This window comes from Triticum urartu, chromosome 7 (assembly GCF_003073215.2).
Source record: "Triticum urartu cultivar G1812 chromosome 7, Tu2.1, whole genome shotgun sequence".
Taxonomy (NCBI): domain Eukaryota; kingdom Viridiplantae; phylum Streptophyta; class Magnoliopsida; order Poales; family Poaceae; genus Triticum; species Triticum urartu.
Window position 1 is genome coordinate 456,966,614 of NC_053028.1, and position 18,773 is coordinate 456,985,386.

The window sequence follows — 18,773 nt, forward strand, 5'->3', positions numbered from 1 at the left end:
GGCGCGCTTCCACCAAAATTTCGAATCCCTCGAAATCTGGGACCCTTTTCAACAAATCACGCCAAAGATTCCGTATCAAGGATATCACTCGACGGATAACATTATAAAAACCAGTCGGCAATTTCTGAATCGATCAAGGCGACTGAAACGAAGCCGAAGTTCCAACAACTGGCCTCCATTTGGAGATAAAAGCGAGTCAAAGCAAGAGTAAAGGCAAGGTCAACTTCACCCTTCTTTTCACTCGTACCTCAATCCATTCGGGGGATAATGATGAGGACATAAACCTGGGGTAGGGTAATAGGCCTGACCTATACGTCCCACCTAAGGTTCTTGTCCTAAGAGCAAAGAAGTTCAGGAGTAAATAGAGGGGACCCAACAAAGGTGTCGAGTGAAATCCACTCGACCTTCCGTTCACTCGGAGACCCCTCCTTACTTAGGTCACTCGACCATTAAACCACTCGATGTGCAGAAGACCTAAAGCCGCTCTGCGCAGCAACGATCGGGTGTTTACTCTTATATTTAATGATCATTTATAGCACTTTATTATAGACGTTACCTATAACTTCTCTCTTTATGAACATTGAACCCTGTGTAACGGAGGGGAGCTGGGGTCCTAGCGCACTCTATATAAGCCACCCCCCTCCTCTGGGACAAGGGTTCGCACTCCTGTAAACACACATATACATAATCCAGTCGACCGCCTCCGGGCTCCGAGACGTAGGGCTATTACTTCTTCCGAGAAGGGCCTGAACTCGTAAAACTCGTGTGTACAACTTCACCATAGCTAGGATCTTGCCTCTCCATCCTTACCCCCCCTATTCTACTGTGAGTCTTAGTACCACGACACCAGTACTACCATGGCGAACCGCAACTCCACTAGTTAGTACACCTATTCCTGTGGAGGAACCACAACCAACCATTCATAGTTTAGCATCTATCGCATTTGATGTTGTTAAATCCTATGTGTGTATCTTCCCATCATGGAAATATTATACTGAAGATGAAGGAAAATGCCAGTTGCAGGTGTTTGTCCAGGAGTTATGTGTAAGTAATGTTATTCATGGCAATTACTCTGCTTTGTCCCATACATTCTACCTCCATGATGGTTATAATACAGCAAATTTTCCCATTTTTCTCTATAGAGAAGGACCAATTTGGAAACTCAGGATGAGGTAACCTGTGCTAATACCTCTGCTATCTTCAAGAATGCTTGGTGGCAGTATCGGAATTACCTGAAGAAAACGTACTTTACTGGCAAAGAAACTCGTCAAATTCCCTTACGTTCTCCTGAGACACATTTACTGGACGATGACTGGGAACGCCTTGTTCTTTACTGGTCCCGAACCAAGAATGTGGTAAGGTCTATGAGCTAATTTTGTTTTAAGTACTATATGCTTGCGTCTTACTATACTCTGTTCATGTAGAACAAGTGCTTAAACCTGAAGAACAACTGTTCTCGGTTAAGATTCCATTGCTATTGTGCATACTGCTTTGCTCTTGTATCACTTTATTTACTCATACAAACTTATTTTTAAATTGAACGATCCAATGGAAACTTCAATGGCACAACAGGTATGTTTACGCAAGTTTCTTTAACAGGTTTGCTCTTATAAATAGCTCTGTTGATTTCAATTTCAATTGTGTATATAGTTGACTTCTCATATCATGCACATTACTAGCATCATAACATGGCCAATAGTGTTGTTGTACATGTAGACCCGTGGTACCCATCTGAAATATTGTTGTGCCGTTTAGTTTCCCACGCTTTTTATTTTCTTTCAGTGCTGCTTTCTCTTGAACTAATACAATTTGAACCGTGTCTCTATTTTGATTTGGCAAGACAATGCAGTGACCATAGGACATAGATATATGTTTGTTTGATTCTTTTATAATGTACTACTTGGCAATAGAAGACTTGGTAGTTTAATCTTTTCCACCTTACTAATGAATTGGTTCACTGAAATGAGTCTCATATACTAGTACATGCTGAAAGGATCGAGATGGACCTAGAGGGGGGTGAATAGGTACAATTAAATTTTTTAATTATTACTTAGCAATTTTAGGCAATAATGCGGAATATGAAATTGAGCCTAACAACTGCAAGTGTGATGCTAAGGGCTAAGCAAGATAAACAAGTAACCGAAGTATGTAAGTAAGCAAGCACAATATGATATAAGTAAGAGCTAAGAGACAAGTAACCACAAGTAGAGAGTTAGGGTTAGGGATAACCGCAACTCCGGGAGACGAGGATGTATGCCGATGTTCACTTCCTTGGAGGGAAGCTACATCACTGTTAGAGAGGTCGATGTTACCACGAAGGCACACCAACGCCATGAAGGCTCACCCTATTCTACCTTTGAGACAACACCACGAAGGCGTTTCTCAACCACTAGTGGTAGACCTTGGGGTCGTCTCCAAACCCACACAAACTTTTCCGGCGGTAATCACAAAGGTCGATTCCTCTCCGAAAGACTCCTACCGCCTAGGAGTCTCCAACCTCCAAGAGTAACAAGAACGATGGGGAAAAGCTCAGGACTTGCTCAAATCACGAATTCCTATGGTGCAAAGAAGGGGAAGGAGTGGATCTATCACTTGATCAGACAATTTCTCTCAAAAGCTCTCAAATCCCTTGGGGATCTAAGATTTGGTGTGGAGAAGTGAGAGAGAGAGTGAAATGTGTTCTAGGGTTTGTTCAAAGTGAATGGTCAACCCTCTCCTGTGGGGAAGAGGGGCTATATATAGTGCGAGCACGAATATGGCCGTTGTAGTGCAAGTGAACGGGCAGGCCGGACATCGGGGCTAGGGGCCAGACATCTAGCCTGACAAGCCACTTGAAGAACAAGGAAGAAAACAGAGCAGAAGGCAGAGGGGCCGGACATCCGGGGGCCAAGCATGGACATCCGGCATGTCAGGAAACCCCGGACATCCGGCACATGGCCAAACATCCGGCAAGTTTATAGAATCAAAAATAGCCTTTGGATAGCACATGCCGGACATCCGGCAAGGAAGCTCGGAAATCCGGGGTGCACTGGGAGCCCGGACATCTGGCATAGAGGGTCGGACATCCGGTAAGTAGCACACCACAAAAGTGCTCTCTGGATAGCTAGGCCCGGATATCCAGCGAGCAGGCCGGATATCCGGCGCGAGGCCCGGACATCCGGCTTGAAGCCCGGACATCCGGCAGCCTAGAGACAGAACCATGAAGGTGGAGCATGTGCATATATGGCAAGGAGGTTTGTGGCAAGAGGAAGCCTTACACTAACCCTATCGATCCCCTCTTAATAGTGCGGGATCCTATACTCAAGAAAAACAAATATGTAATCAATTTTCGTGCTTCATCCTTGAGTAAAATTACTTTGTATGCTCTTGATCCACACACATCGATGAACCGGGGGCTAACACCTAAGATTCACTTGACAACCATTGTTAGACCCCTACGTGTATATTGTCATCAACATCAAAACATGATGTAAGGGCATGATTGCTCTTTCAATCTCCCCATTTTTGTTTGTTGATGACAATCATACATGTAGTATCATTGCAATAAATAATCTTAGCATTGACAAACATGAGAGCAAAAGTACAAAATGTGTTGATGTTTCTTTTTTGCTTTTTAGCTCCCCCTCATTGTGTGCATGAGATGCATATGTTAAGATGTACAACACAATCTTCGTATGGTAGACTAGAAACATTTCACATGTGTATGAGAAATAAATGTGAGAGACATGCACATATGAAACCACCAAAACACATAGACTAGAAACATTTCATAGCCACAAGATAAAAACATAGTTTCAAATGACCAAGTACCATAGGTAGCACCATAATAACATAGTCTCACATGATCAAGTACCATAGGTAGCAACATAACAAGTTTGAATAATAGTAGTTAACACAAATAGCCAACACATCATAGCATGACCTAACTAAGATACTACTTCTCCCCCTTTGACAGCAACAAGTAAAAAGGGGCGAAGGACTAAAAGGACTCGGTCACTCCTGGTGGATGTCATCATCACCAACAAAGAACTCGGCGTACTCGTCATGAGATGGGAAACCGAAGGTGGAAGTGGACGGAGCCACGGGAAGAGGATCATCATCGCTCACGGGACTCCCACGGTCACGGAGGCGCTGCTTGAGCTGATTCTTCGAGATGATGAGCCGCTTCTGAACATCATAATTCTGCTGACAGCTGAAAGTGATTGCCTTCATGATAGAAGACTGAGCCTTGCCTAAGAACGAGGCAAGACGTCCACGAGGAGAAGACGAGGAAGAAGGCACAGAGGAAGAAGTGGGCTGAGACCCACCAGCAGGCTTCCTAGGAGGTCGAGGTGCAGCAGCCGGATCAGGAGCAGCCATGCGCATGTGGACAGGCGGCTTCCAAATGGAATGCCAAACAGTCTTACCAAACTCAAATGGAGCAGCGTGATCAATGATAGCCTGAATGAATGGAGCAAGTGGGAATGGGTGTGTCTGAATGAAGCTGGAGAGTCGTATCTCATGCCAAATATAGTGAGCGGTGTCAAGAGGCTCATTAGGTGCATCTTGCGTACGTACCATCAGATCAATACAGTAGTTGTGAGCCCTTGAGCGATCTCCCTTCTTCGGATAGAGAGTGCGAAGCACACACTGATAGAGAATATAGTAGGGAGACCGGAAAATGGATGACTCATTGGGTGGATAAGCACGTTCCTCATCAGTGAGGACGGAATTAAGAAGAGCCATGCAAGCATCAATCCCTTTGGGCTTATAGCGAGGATCCATACTGTGAATGTGATGACCAACACCGGAGAAGCCCAAAATCTGAACAAAGCGGTCATAGGTGATGCTCAGCACAGTGTCATCATTCATCCATGTGAGAGTGTTGTCTGGCCCAAAGAAGCAGGTGGCATAGAACTGAAGGATGACAGCTTCATTCCAATCACACTTGAAGGTCATGGTAGGACCTAGAGTTATATCATCAATGATTTTGACGGTGTTGTCAGGGAACATGGCAGGATGCTCACGCATGAACTGAAGATCCAGGTATTTGTGAGGGGCAAGCCCACGACCGTGGACGAAGCTGGAGTAGAGATCTTGCTGCATGCGAGTACGGAACCGAGGATCCTCGGCATCAGCCACCATCTCATATTGGTTGGTATCCCGTCGGAATCAAGGAATGGACCAGCCCCCACGGCGGTGAAGTCGTGTGGGATACGGTCCCCACTATCAGGAAGCTCCATGGAGATGCGACGACCATGGACCACGGGCATGGCAGAACCACAGACTGGAGGCACCGGTGCCCTTCGAGTGCCTGGTTTTGACTGGCCAACAGAGTGTCTTGGAGCAAAGTCATCCTCTTCCTCCCCAACATAGTCCTCATCATCCGAATCCGAGGACGACAGACTTGTGGAGGGAGCCCGCTTCTTCTTCTTGGTGGTGGTATTCTTCTTCTTAGGCCGAGCATGCTCATCGGAGTCGGTTGAGCCTTGCCGGCGATTGTCTGAAATGGATAATGATAGGTCCTGATGAGAAGGAGCAAACAAGTATGAACAAGGATAAAACAAATTAAACAGTGGGATGAACACTTTTCGATCGTGACCATAGAACAAGTCCAAGTGGTAGATCAAAAGAAATGTGACATGCCCATGATTAAGTTGATTAGCCGAGTACATAGAGAGAATTTTAGACTTAGGCAAGAGACACCAAAAGGCTAGAGAGATATATACGTAAGGATATATACGTGAGATAATGAAGCCCTAAGATGAGTTGGTCACAACAACAGGAGAATGCAAGAGAGATAGCATCCATACCCCGGGAACAAGGCTCGGGGCGCTCGGGGCCGCAGTTCTTGGTACACGCAATGAGGAACTCCGGCGGTCAATCCCACAATACACCGGTCCCTCCCGAGAGATTCACACCACAACCCAAGGAATGGATTGGATAGAACCGTAGATCGGGAGGAGGAGAATCCATGGGCAGGATTTTGGGGCCGGAGGATGGAGGAGAAGGCCGGGGCAGTGCTGGAGCACAGCCTGGCGGCGTCGGCTGCTTGAGGATATGGGGAGAGCAACGAGGAGAGAATGGGGGAAACTGCCCCCAAATCCCGAGCCTCTCCCACGTTATGTGTGGTTGTGGGCGACGGGCCGGACATCCGGGGTCCTGGCCCGGATATCCGACGTGTAGAGGTCAGAGACCAGTAGAATTTAGGCCAACAGACCAGACATCCGGAGACAAGCCCAGATATCCTGCATGGGAAAAAATACGGAGGGAAAAGATCCGGGCCCGGTTGTCCGGCCACTTGAGTGTTTGATGGTAGATTTGACCGGCAGAAGGATTTGCCCCAGGCCCGGATGTCTGGCTGTGGAGCCGGATGTCCGGCCACTGGACAGAAAGAACAGGTTGGGGAAAGATTTTTAAGGGGCCAACAAATATAACTTGATATAGACTCCGCCAAGGAGTTTTTAGAGATTTTTAGGGGAGAATAACCAGAGTAATCTAAGGCCATACTAAGATGTAATAACAACCCAGAATTATTAAGTAAAGAAAGGTCCATACAAGCATTCTACAAGCGGTGATCGAGGTCACCATGTTTGAGCATATGGAACATAGTATTGCAAAGATGTAGACTTTGGGCACATGGTGACGTCTCCATCATGTTGAAGTACCATAGTTCGAGAACCATGATAACTTTGAGAGTGTTTGTTCTATTTATGCATTATGTAGGGTGATAATACTCATGAATTGAGTGTCTCCCCCTAAATATATGCCTACGTAAAGACAAGACATTAAGTTTATGCATGAATGGGTACTAGATTTCACATATTGTCAAGCTCCAAGATACCAAGTTCATGCCTAAGTTGACAAAACCTTGCTTCATCCAATGGCTTCGAGAAAATATCAGCAAGTTGCATATCTGTGCCAACATGAGCAATGTCAATATCACTCTTCTCCATGTGATCTTTCAGGAAGTGATACCTAATATCAATGTGCTTGGTGCGGGTATGATCTTTGGGGTTCTCAGCAATATTGATGGCACTTTCATTATCACATAGAAGAGGCACATGTCTATAGGTGATACCGTAATCCTTCAAAGTTTGCCTCATCCATAGTAATTGAGTTGCACAACTGGTGGTAACAATGTATTCAGCTTCGGCGGTGGAGAGGGTGATACATCTCCAATGTATCTATAATTTTTGATCATTCCATGCTATTATATTATCTGTTTTGGATGTTTCATGGGCTTTAATATGCTCTTTTATATTATTTTTGGGACTAACCTATTAACCGAAGGCACAATGCAAATTGCTATTTTTTTGCCTCTTTCAGTCTTTCGTAGAAAAGGAATATCAAACGGAACGAAACCTTCGCGAGGATTTTTCTTGGAACAAACACAATCCAGGAGACTTGGAGTGGAAGTCAGAGATGCAACGAGGCGGCCACAAGGCAGGAGGGCGCGCCCAGGGGGGTAGGCGCTCCGCCACCCTTGTGGGCCCCTCGTAGCTCCAGCGACCTACTTCTTTCGCCTATATATACTCTTATACCCTGAAAACATCCAGGGGAGCCACGAAACCACTTTTCCACCGCCGCAACCTTCTGTACCCATGAGATCCCATCTTGGGGCCTTTTCAACCATCTGCCGGAGGGGGATTCGATCACGGAGGGCTTCTACATCAACACCATAGCCTCTCCGATGATGTGTGAGTAGTTTACCATAGACCTTCGGGTCCATAGTTATTAGCTAGATGGCTTCTTCTCTCTCTTTTGTTCTCAATACAAAGTTCTCCTCGATGTTCTTGGAGATCTATTCGATCTAATACTTTTTGCAGTGTGTTTGTCGAGATCCGATGAATTGTGGGTTTATGATCAATATTATCTATGAACAATACTTGATTCTTCTCTGAATTCTTATATGCATGATTTGATATCTTTGCAATTCGAATTATCGGTTTAGTTTGGCCTACTATATTGATCTTTCTTGCAATGGGAGAAGTGCTTAGCTTTGGGTTCAATCTTGCGGTGCCCGATCCCAGTGACAGAAAGGGAACCGACACGTGTTGTATTGTTGCCATCGAGGATAAAAAGATGGGGTTTATATCATATTTCTTGAGTTTATTCCTCCACATCATGCCATCTTGCCTAATGCTTTACTCCGTTCTTATGAACTTAATACTCTAGATGCATGCTGGATAGCGGTCGATGTGTGGAGTAATAGTAGTAGATGCAGAATCGTTCTAGTCTACTTGACACGGATGTGATGGATATGTTCATGATCTTGCCTAGATATTCTCATAAATATGCGCTTTTTTATCAATTGCTCGGCAGTAATTTGTTCACCCACCGTAATATATGCTATCATGAGAGAAGCCATTAGTGAAACCTATGGCCCCCGGGTCTACTTTACATCATATAAGTTTCCGATCTATAATTCTAGTTTACTATTTATTTTGCAATCTTTACTTTTCAATCTATATAACAAAACTAACAAAAATATTTATCTTATTATCTTTATCAGATCTCACTTTTGCAAGTGGCCGTGAAGGGATTGACAACCCCTTTATCGCGTTGGTTGCAAGGTTCTTGATTGTTTGTGCAAGTACTAGGCGATTTGCGTGTAGTATCCTACTGGATTGATACCTTGGTTCTCAAAAACTAAGGGAAGTACTTTCGCTACTTTGCTGCATCACCCTTTCCTCTTCAAGGGAAAACCAACGCATGCTCAAGAGGTAGCAGAGGGCAACACAATTTTGTTTCTTCGATGACCAACTTACTAAGGAGCATCCAAGAATTTGACATGCACCGGAGGTGGACTTACGATCCACTTTGTCTCCAGCCCAATCAGCATCCGTGTACCCAATGAGATCAAACTTAGCATCCTTGGGGTACCATAGACCCAACTTTGGGGTGTGAACAAGGTATCTAAGAATATGCTTAACCTCCTTATGATGACTTTCCCTAGGGAAAGTTGGAAATCTAGCACACATGCATACACTAAACATGATGTCTGGTCTAGATGCACAAAGATAAATCAATGAACCAATCATAGAGCGGTAAATAGATGGGTCGAACGGAATACCATTTGTGTCTTCAGTGAGTACAATTTTGGTTGGCATGGGTGTCTTACATGGACTAGCATCCAACATGCCAAATTTCTCTAGGATATCCTTGAGGTATTTTACTTGAGACAAGAAAATTCCTTCTTGAAATTGTTGAATTTGAAATCCGAGGAAGAGCTTCAAATCCATATTGAGTGACATTTGAAAATTCTTGGTCATGGAAGCCACAAACTTCTTGCACAAATGAATGTTTGGAGAACCAAAAATGATATCATCTACATAGATTTGGCATAAGATCAAATCATCCTTCTCCCTCTTAGTAAAAAGAGTGGGATCGATGACCCCTCTCACAAAACCATCATCGAGTAAAAACTTCTTAAGATGATCATACCAAGCACGAGGTGCTTGTTTGAGGGCATACAAAGCCTTATGAAGTTTATACACATAGTATTTGTGATCGGGATCAACGAACCCAGGTGGTTGTGATACATATACTTCTTCTTGTAGAGGACCGTTAAGGAAAGCACTCTTCACATCCATTTGATGTAACATAAAACCATTGAAAGCAGCATAAGCAAGTAAGATGCGAATGGATTCAAGATGGGCAACGGGGGAAAAGGTCTCACCAAAGTCCAAACCTTCAACTTGTGAGTACCCTTGTGACACTAACCTTGCCTTGTTACGGATGATTACACCATTCTCATCTTGCTTGTTCTTGAAGATCCACTTTGTTCCAATGATGTTGTGCTCGGTAGTTGGCCTCTCGACTAATGACCACACTTGATTGCGTTCAAAACTGTTCAACTCTTCTTGCATAGAAACGAGGCAATCATTGTCCATCAATGCATCTTGTACCTTGAGAGGCTCAACACTAGACATAATCGAGAAGTGAGCACAAAAGTTTGTCAAATGTTTACGAGTGACTGTACCTTCCGATATGCCGGTGAGAATTTTTTCAACATCAACACGACCGGCCACTCGAGGCATGATGGAGGAGAGGTTTTCGCGGGGTTCAACTTCATGTCCATCATCCATGTCCTCAACATCTGGATCATTAATGTGTGGTGGAAGATCTTCATCTTCATATTGCATTTGTTGAGGTTCATCATCAATGATTGCACTTTCTTGTTCTTGCCCTTGAGGATGATCATGTTCTTGATGATTATCATGAAGAGGAACTTGATCATCATCTTGTACTTGGTCTACGGGCATTGGTTGAGCAATAGGATCTTGTGGTGGTATGGGTGTTGAAGTAGTTTGATGATGCGTGAAGCTTCCATCTTCTTCTTCATCATCATGAGGTTCTTGTTCCATTAGAAGAAGTGCACTAACACCCATGGTCAAGATATCTTGAGAAGAATCTTCTTCACCTACATCACTTAGATCAACTTGCTACCCATGGGAGCCATTAAATTCATCAAACACCACGTCACAAGTTTCTGCAACACATCCATTGGATTTGTTGTAGACTCTATAGGCGTGAGAGTTTGATCCATAGCCAACAAATATTCCCTCAATGGTTTTGGATTGAAATTTTCCTAACCGTTCTCTTTTGTTGAGGATGAAACATTTGCACCGAAATACATGAAAGTATTTGACATTCGGCTTGTTCCCGGTTAGGAGCTCATATGGAGTCTTTTCCAATATAGTGTGAAGGAAGAGCCGGTTTGATGCATGGCATGCGGTGTTGACAGCCTCGACCCAAAAACTATGTGGCGACTTGTATTCATCCAACATGGACCTTGCCATCTCCACAAGTGTGCGATTTTTCCTTTCTGCTACACCATTTTGTTGGGGAGTGTATGGAGCTGAATATTGATTCTCAATCCTTCATCACTAAGAAACTCTTCCAAGGTGTAGTTCTTGAACTCAGAGCCATTATCACTTCTTATTGCCATGATTTCTTTGTCAAACTTGCGCTGTGCTTGCTTGGCAAAATCAATGAAGGTGATCTTCGTCTCGTCCTTGGATTTTAGGAAGAAGACCCATGTATATCTTGAGCAATCATCAACAATGACAAGCCCATACTTTTTTCCACCAAGACTATCCCATGAAGGAGGTCCAAAAAGATCCACATGAAGGAGCTCCAAGGGCCTTGAAGTAGACACAATATTCTTGGGTGGGTGCTTTGATTGATGTTGCTTCCCGGGTATGCACGCACTACACACACGATCTTTCTCAAAAGAGACATTGGTTAGTCCAAGGATGTGATTACCCTTTAAGAGATCTTGAAGATTTCTCATGCCGACATGGGCTAGCCGGCGATGCCATAGCCACCCCTTGTCGGCCTTAGCCATTATACAAGTTGCATGGAATGTGCTCTCTTTTGAGAAATCAACCGTGTAAAGGTTTCCATAAAAATCTCCAATAAAGGCCCCTTTGAGAGTATCTCTCTTAAAGACTTTCACAATCATTAGTCCAAAGAGTGTATCATAACCAACAGAAGCCAATTGGCGAACAGAAAGCAAATGGTATTTAAGGGATTGGATAAGAATTACATTTGCAAGAGACATGTCATTTGTGATAGCCACCTTGCCCAACCCTGAGTACCTGTCCTTTTGATCCTCCACCAAACATTATGCTCATAAATGGTTGAATAGCTTCCATGAAATTGTAGAGAAATTTTCTATCTCCGGTCATATGATTGGTACATCCACTATCAATCACCCATCTTACTCCACCGGAGAAGGCAACCTACACACAATTATGACTTGGTTAGAGGCACCCATTTTGCAATGGGACCTGTCAAGTTAGTCAGAAAGGTCTTAGGGACCCAAATAGCATAAAACCGGAATGCATTTCGAGGACCAACAAACTTTGCATAAACTTCTCCATCCTTAGTCTTACGAAGTACATAGGATGGAGGCATGAACTCTTTTGTCTTGTTGAGAGTGGGCATGCCCCTTGTGTCCTTGCCACTAACAACCTTACCTTTCTCCTTGTGCCCTTCTTGTACAAAAGTTTCTTTTAGAGGGGTGGTGCACTTTTGAGAGATCGTCTTCTTCTTGCTTGTGCTTGGGTCAAACTCGAGTCCCTCTTTGGCAAACAGCTCATTGTGTTGGCTCAATACCTCATTAAGTTTCTTTTGCCCTTGAGCACATGTCATGAGACCTTTCTCGATTGGAGCCTTGAGAAGGCGATTCTCCTCAAGAATAGATGCTAGATCACTACTAGAGTTAGTAGTACAAGCATCAACATTGATAATAGGAGAAGAGTAAGCCTTGGCTAGAGTTTCAAGATAAGTAAGCTCGAGCGTCTCAAAACTATTTGTAAGAAGGGTGAGCTCTTCTTCCTTTGTCTTGAGAGACACGGATAGGAGCTCACAATCCTTAGAGAGAGAAGCATTAGACTTCACAAGCTTAGTTTTATCATTCATCAACTCTTCGCAAGAGACAATAGCCTTTTTCAAGGAGGCAAGATCTTTAGTATGAACATCAATGTTTGCACCAATTTTCAAGCATAGTTCGTCATTTCGTGCTTCCTCATATTGGACTTTCCGCTCAAGGATTTCATATATTTCCTTTTCCTCGGTGACAAGGGTTTCGAGTTCCTTAATGGTGATGGTGTGCTTACTCACCATCTCCATAAGCATATGAAACATAGTGAGCTTATTTCCTTTGAGGGAGCACATGAACTTATTTAGTTTATCAAGCATAGGATCATCTATATCCTCATCCTCATAACTATCCTCCACATCAAGATACTCATCACTAAGAGTAGGAGGAGTGAAAAGAGGAGGGTTTTATCGTGGGGTTACCTTGACCTTGTCAGGAGAGCTTTGCTCCTCTCCATCTTCCACCATGGCCTTTGCCATTAGGCACTTGTGAGCGTTGCCCTTATAGTTCTTCAAATAGTTGTAGGTGACAACATCACCACTCTTGTTTACTAGCCTCAACGTGTTTTGAGAATCTTGAGCAACTCCAACAACACCACTAACATCATCCGGATCGGATTCTTCATGAGCAACCGTTGCTTTCCCGTCTTTCTTCTTGAGCTTGGAGTTCAAAGGATTTGGCAACTTCTTCTTGGGAAAGGTCTTGGGAAACCTTGGTTTATCTTCTCTCTTCTCATAAGGGCACTCGTTGGAGAAGTGGTTGATTTCTTCACAGTTGTAGAATTTCCTCACCTTCTTCTTCTAGAATCTTCCCTCGAATTTTCATGCGCTAAACTTCTTGACAAAGAGAGCAATGTCTTCATATGACGGGCTCTCATATGAATCAATCTCATCACCATCCTCCTCCTCATCATGTTCTTCTTCTTCTTCACTTTGCTCTTCTTCACACACATGCTTGGCCTTCAATGCAAGGTTGATCTTTGATGTTGAGGTACCATGCATGGAAAGATGCTTTGTGGCATTTGCCTTTGATTCTTAAAATAGTTGGAAAGTGGATATGATGTCATCTGGAGTAATTTCCTTGAATCCATGGTGTTGTCTTATGTCCCACACCATTTGGTGATGATATGGAGCAAGAGCATGAAGCATCTTATCCAGGAGAAATCGCTTAGTCAAGTTGAATCCATCTTGAGTCTTGTCACATTCACATGACTAAATGTCGGCGGTGAGTGTCATGAGACGCTGCCGGGGGAAATCGACACCTATGGAATCACTGGTATCCCCACTACGGTTGGCGGGCGCGGGGTTGTGCAAAGAGCGGGTCTGATAGGAAGCACACGAATCGTTTACCCAGGTTTGGGCCGCGGAGATGCGTAATACCCTAGTCCTGCTTTGGTGGATGTATTTGAGTGTTCTCGTGTTCTTGAGCTAGCTACGGGGTGCAACTTGCCCAAAAGATCCGAATCCTTCTCCTGGTCGCCTCGGGCATCCTTTTATAGGCAAAAGGGGTTGCCACCGTGGCACACAGGAGGTCGAAAGGTGTACTGTGGATGAGCCTATCCTTTGGCACCGTCGGACAAACGCATTTAATGCACTGCAGACGTGTCCCTCTCGCTTTATCGGGGACGGCAAGGAAGCATTTCCCAGCTGTCGCCGCCTCGCCTGGTTGCGACGTGCGCCCGAGTTGTCTAGGCATTGTAGCGCCACGTTGGCTGGCTGCTAGGCTGGCGTGGTGGTGGAGCCTTCACGAAGACCTGCATGCCACCACGCAGGTGCTTGCTGAGTCGGTCGTGGAGGCCGCTCGTCGCCACGCAGGTGCCTGCTCAGCTGGTTGAGCTGGCAGCTGCATGGGGATGTCGGTGAAGCCTTGGTAGACGCGGGCCTGGCCGCGGCCCCGTAGTCGTCCTCGGAAAGGGTATTGCCGGGAATCTCGTGGACTTCCTCGGCTAGGATCCTGCCGAGGGTCATTGTCTTCTGATCCTCATCTAATCTTGTGTGTTTATGATCTTGATGAAGATCTGCATGCCACCACAGAGGCGCCTCCCAAGCCTTGGTTCCAATGTAGTTGGTTGGTGGTGTTGGAACCCGCGGGCTCAAGGGTGGCCTGCTCTGCTGGCATCGGGCAAGTTGCCCCAGCAAGGGTCTTGCCGGGGGAGTCCACCTCGCCCTCTTGCTCTTTTGTGTTCTCTGGTCTTGGCGTTGCCTCTGGTCGCCTTATCCCTTCGGCTTCCCTCCTCTGCCCTGCTCAGTGTGGCCGTGGGCGCGGCTCCGACTGTCCGTGCACAAGTAAAGTGGTAAAAAGGGAGTGCCCATAGTTTTGTACACTGACAGGAGCCCCTGAGCCTGGGCCACACATAAGCGTGACACGTTGTTGGGCCAGGCCCAGAACGGTGCGCGGGCAAGTGGGGCGGGATTTTTACCGCGGTACTTTTTCGTCCGTTGCACTTCCCCAAGACCCGCTTTGAACACGCGACATGGAGGGTCGTGCGTGACGTGGGGGTCATGCGTGGGGCGGTCCCCGCACACATGCGTCACATCATAGTTAATGGGAAAAGAGGCGGCCCGTGCCTTCCCCGTAAAAAGGAATAACCGCGGGCATGCTGCTCATTTACCCTCCGTGCTTTCTCCAGTCTCAAAACCACCATCCCCTTCTTCCTCCCTCTCAAGATCTTGCCTTTGCTCGCTGCCGCCGCGCCTTCGTCGTCCTTCCCCCTTCGCCTCTCGTAGCCGTCATGGCACCCAAAACCAGTAAAGACAAGGGAGTGGCCAAGGACACCGGGGCAGAGAAGCCGTCGGAGAGTGGGTTGGCGGTACGGCGGACACAGTCCGCCTACTTCCCCACGACGGTCGATGCGGTCCATCTCCGGGACTACTTCAAGCACCTGCGGGGGTGCAAGGCGAGGGGGGGGAGACGACGGGGCACCCTGCCACGCGCGTCATCCATGCTGCTTTCTCCAAGGCCGGCCCGAATCGGTACCCATTCTTCGTTGACTACTTTTTCTATGGCCTCTGCCCCCCTTCTCTGATTTCTTCAACGATGTCATGCATACCTATGACTTCCACCTTCTGGATTTCACTCCAAACGCCGTGGCGTGCATGGCTCTTTTTGCGCATCTCTATGAGGGCTTCATCGGGGTGCATCCCAACACGGCGCTCTTCCGCCACTACTTCTTCCCTTGAATCCAAAAGGGGGGCGCCATTTCCGGATTAGTCGCCTGGATCCCAAGGTCCAAGGGGACATACCCGAAGGGCGCTCAGAAGGAGAGGTGGGAGGAGTGGCGGGGCCGGTGGTGCTGGATTGAGGTGGAGGACCCGCAGGAATTCTGCCAGGTTCGCCAGACGCTGCTGGTTCGCAGAAACGACTGGAGCAATGTTGACGCCAACGACGTGAAGCTCACGGTCGCCACCACCAGGATTCTTCGCCTCACGGCTCAACCTTGAGATGATCGGGGTAGATTTTGTCCGTCGCCGAATCTGTCTGCTGCACAACAAGGGGAGGCCGGCCTGGCTCTTCATGAACATGGCCGACAACATGAGGCTTCGCCCCGGCTTGGACCACAACCTCACGGTGATGGGGCACGCCCACTTCTGCCAGCGGCTCTTCCAGCTCGACGTGAACCGCGACGGCAAGGTCGTATGGTCCGGCAAGGCCGCCAAAACCGGCAAGGTTACCAAGGGGCCCTTGTTTGGGTTACTAGCGGGGGTGGTCCTGCTGAACAACAACTCGCGCCGGAACGACATCATCGCGATGATGGCGGAGTTCAACGCGCACGGCCTCGTCCCAAATTGGGCTAAGCCACCGGCGGACCAACTGCAGGAATTTTTTGATACCTTGGAGGAGAAGTACATCTGCGCCGAGTCGCTGCTTGTTCAGGACACCACCCAGGCGGAGCTGGACTACATCGCCGCCAGGGCGGCGGAGCCAGAGCTCACCAAAGAGGCCGGTAGTGCCAGCGGCCTGTAGGACAAGGCCGCGGCAGTCGCGGAGGAAAAGGAGCTCACCCAGTGGGCGGAGTCTGCTGGGGAGGCCAGCAGCACCGGCACCGGGGCCCCTCTCATTGAGGATGTGGTCGACGAGTCATCGGAGGAGGAGACCGTCGACCCTCCAGCCACGGGGAGAGGGTGAGTCCTACGGCGGGCCAGCTCCAGCGAGCCGGTCCGGCCCTGCAGGGCTGTGCAACCGCAGCCGACCCAGGAGGGGTCTGTGCGCCAGACAAGGGCCGCGGTGGCGAGGAAGTTGGTGAAGGCTGCGGTGGCGAAGAAGAAAGCAACTGCCTCTTCTTCATCCAAGCGCGCCCAGACCCCACCTTCTTCCCCTCCTCTGGCAGACGTCGATGCAGAGGTCGTCTTCGACTTCGGGTCCCTCAGCCCAAGGAGGAAGAGGAAGGTAGTAGAGGAGGAGGTGGAGGATGAGTAAGCGTCTTGTTCCTTTTTTTGTCATCTCCGTCTCCTCAGACTGTGCCGCTTATCTTAACTTGTTTTCATCTTTGTAGGGATGCGGAGACGTTGGCCCAGAGGGTGAAGAGGGCCAGGTTCTCGGCGGGCGGCCAGCCCCCGGCAGGCGCTTCCGGTACACCTCTGGTGGTGTTGAGCAGCCCGGACAGCAGCCCCCGGCACAGCCCCCGGCATAAGCTCGTCACTCGCCCCTTGTCACCGTGTGTTGGGGGTATGATCCCTCGGCGCTAACCTTGCCGTGATTGTAGGAGGAGGACGACAGCAGGAGGAGCCACTGAGGGCTACCCCCAACATGCCACCCCCATCGACCACGCCGCCCCGAGGGGCGTCCCTGGCAAGGTCGCCAAGCACCGAGCCCATGCACACGGAGGAGGAGGCAAACTTTGGCGCTGGTGGCTCCGCCTCGGCGCCAGATGTTGGCGGGGAGGGGGCCTCTTCTTCCCAGCCTGGCATGGGTAAGTCACTCGCCTTCCGTCCCTATTCTTTTTTTTCTTTTTGAATATTGCTATTTGCTTCGCCTCATCCACTTCTCGATATCCAGATCCTCCCTTGGCGGACCGGGAGGACGTAGACACCGTCATTGAGGATGTCACCAAGGCCGCCGCGACGGAGGCCGAGAAGATCGCCGCTGAGGAGGCTGCCAACGGCGCTGCTGAGGACGCCGCCAAGGGGTCTGCCTGGGAGCCTGGCAAGGCTGCTGCCGAGGAGGCCGGCAAGGCCGCTGCCGAGGAGGAGGTGGTTGACGACCAACCTTCTGCCTCCGCTGCCTCTGGCTCGGGAAGGTACCTGAGGGTCAGCGATTACCTGTTCGTCCACCTCCCAGGGACGGCGAGAACTGGGGCGCCTGTCGAAGGGGAGGTGTTTGATGACAAAGTGCTTGCCGCCGCCGAGCTTGAGGTTGTTGGCGAGCCGAGTGCCGGTGGCGGCGGTTCCCAGGAAGAGCCGCTCCTCCAGGCCATGGGCGCCAACTTCCAAAAGCTCCAAACACTTTACCGTGCCCGCCTGGACAAGGCCAAGTCCAGGATGGCGGTGGTGGACAAGGCAGAGGTGGACCTTGAGAAGCATGTTGCCGAGGCGTAGGCTTGGTTCCGCCAGGCCCACAAAGACCTGAGGGCCGCCCAGGACGCGCTGGCCGAGCGCCAGCTGGAGCTTGTCATGAAGCAGGCCGACATCGAGAAGGCCGAAGAACTCGCGGAGCAGCAAGCCGCCCAGGCCGAGGCCGCTCAGCACCAGCAGCAGGCCGCGCTAAACTCCCAGGAGGAGGACCTTGCCGCGCGCGAGGAGAAGCTCGCTGCGACACTCCGCGGCAAAGAGGAGGAGGTCGAGAAGGTTGTCCTACAGCGGACCCAGGAGCTGGAGTAGAAGCACGAGGAGGCGCTCAATGCCCAGACTCAGGTCCACGCAGGCAAGGTGAAGGAGTTGGAGGTGGAGCGGGACGAGTTGAAGAGGCAGGCCCTGGAGCTGACGGGGGAGAGGGACGCGGCCAACGGCGCCTTGGATGACGCGCAGGCCGTAGTCCTTAGCCAGGCCGGGCTACTTTCCACGACCAATGAGTCCATCAAGGACCTGAAGCTGAAGCTGGAGAGCCTTGAGGGGACGCTCTCAGAGGCCAAGGCGCGGGAGGAGACCCTGGCCAAAGATTTGGAGGCCGAGAAGCAGCTGTGGAAGAACGAAGCCGCCAACCACAAGGATTTTGTGGAAGGCGAGAACCGCTGGATCGGCCGCATCGAAGACGTTGCCGCCAGGATCACCGCGAAGCTGGCTGCCATGGGGATGCCAAATGTGAGGTACACCCCGGAGCGTTACGTGAGTCCCAACGCCAAGCTGACCATATTCTTCGAGGGTGTCTTCGGGGCCCTGGAGTAGTTTCGCTCCAACATGGCGGCCTCTCTGGTCGATGAGGCTCGAAAGCTTTGCCGGGGTGCCATGACCAAGGTCCTCACCAAGGT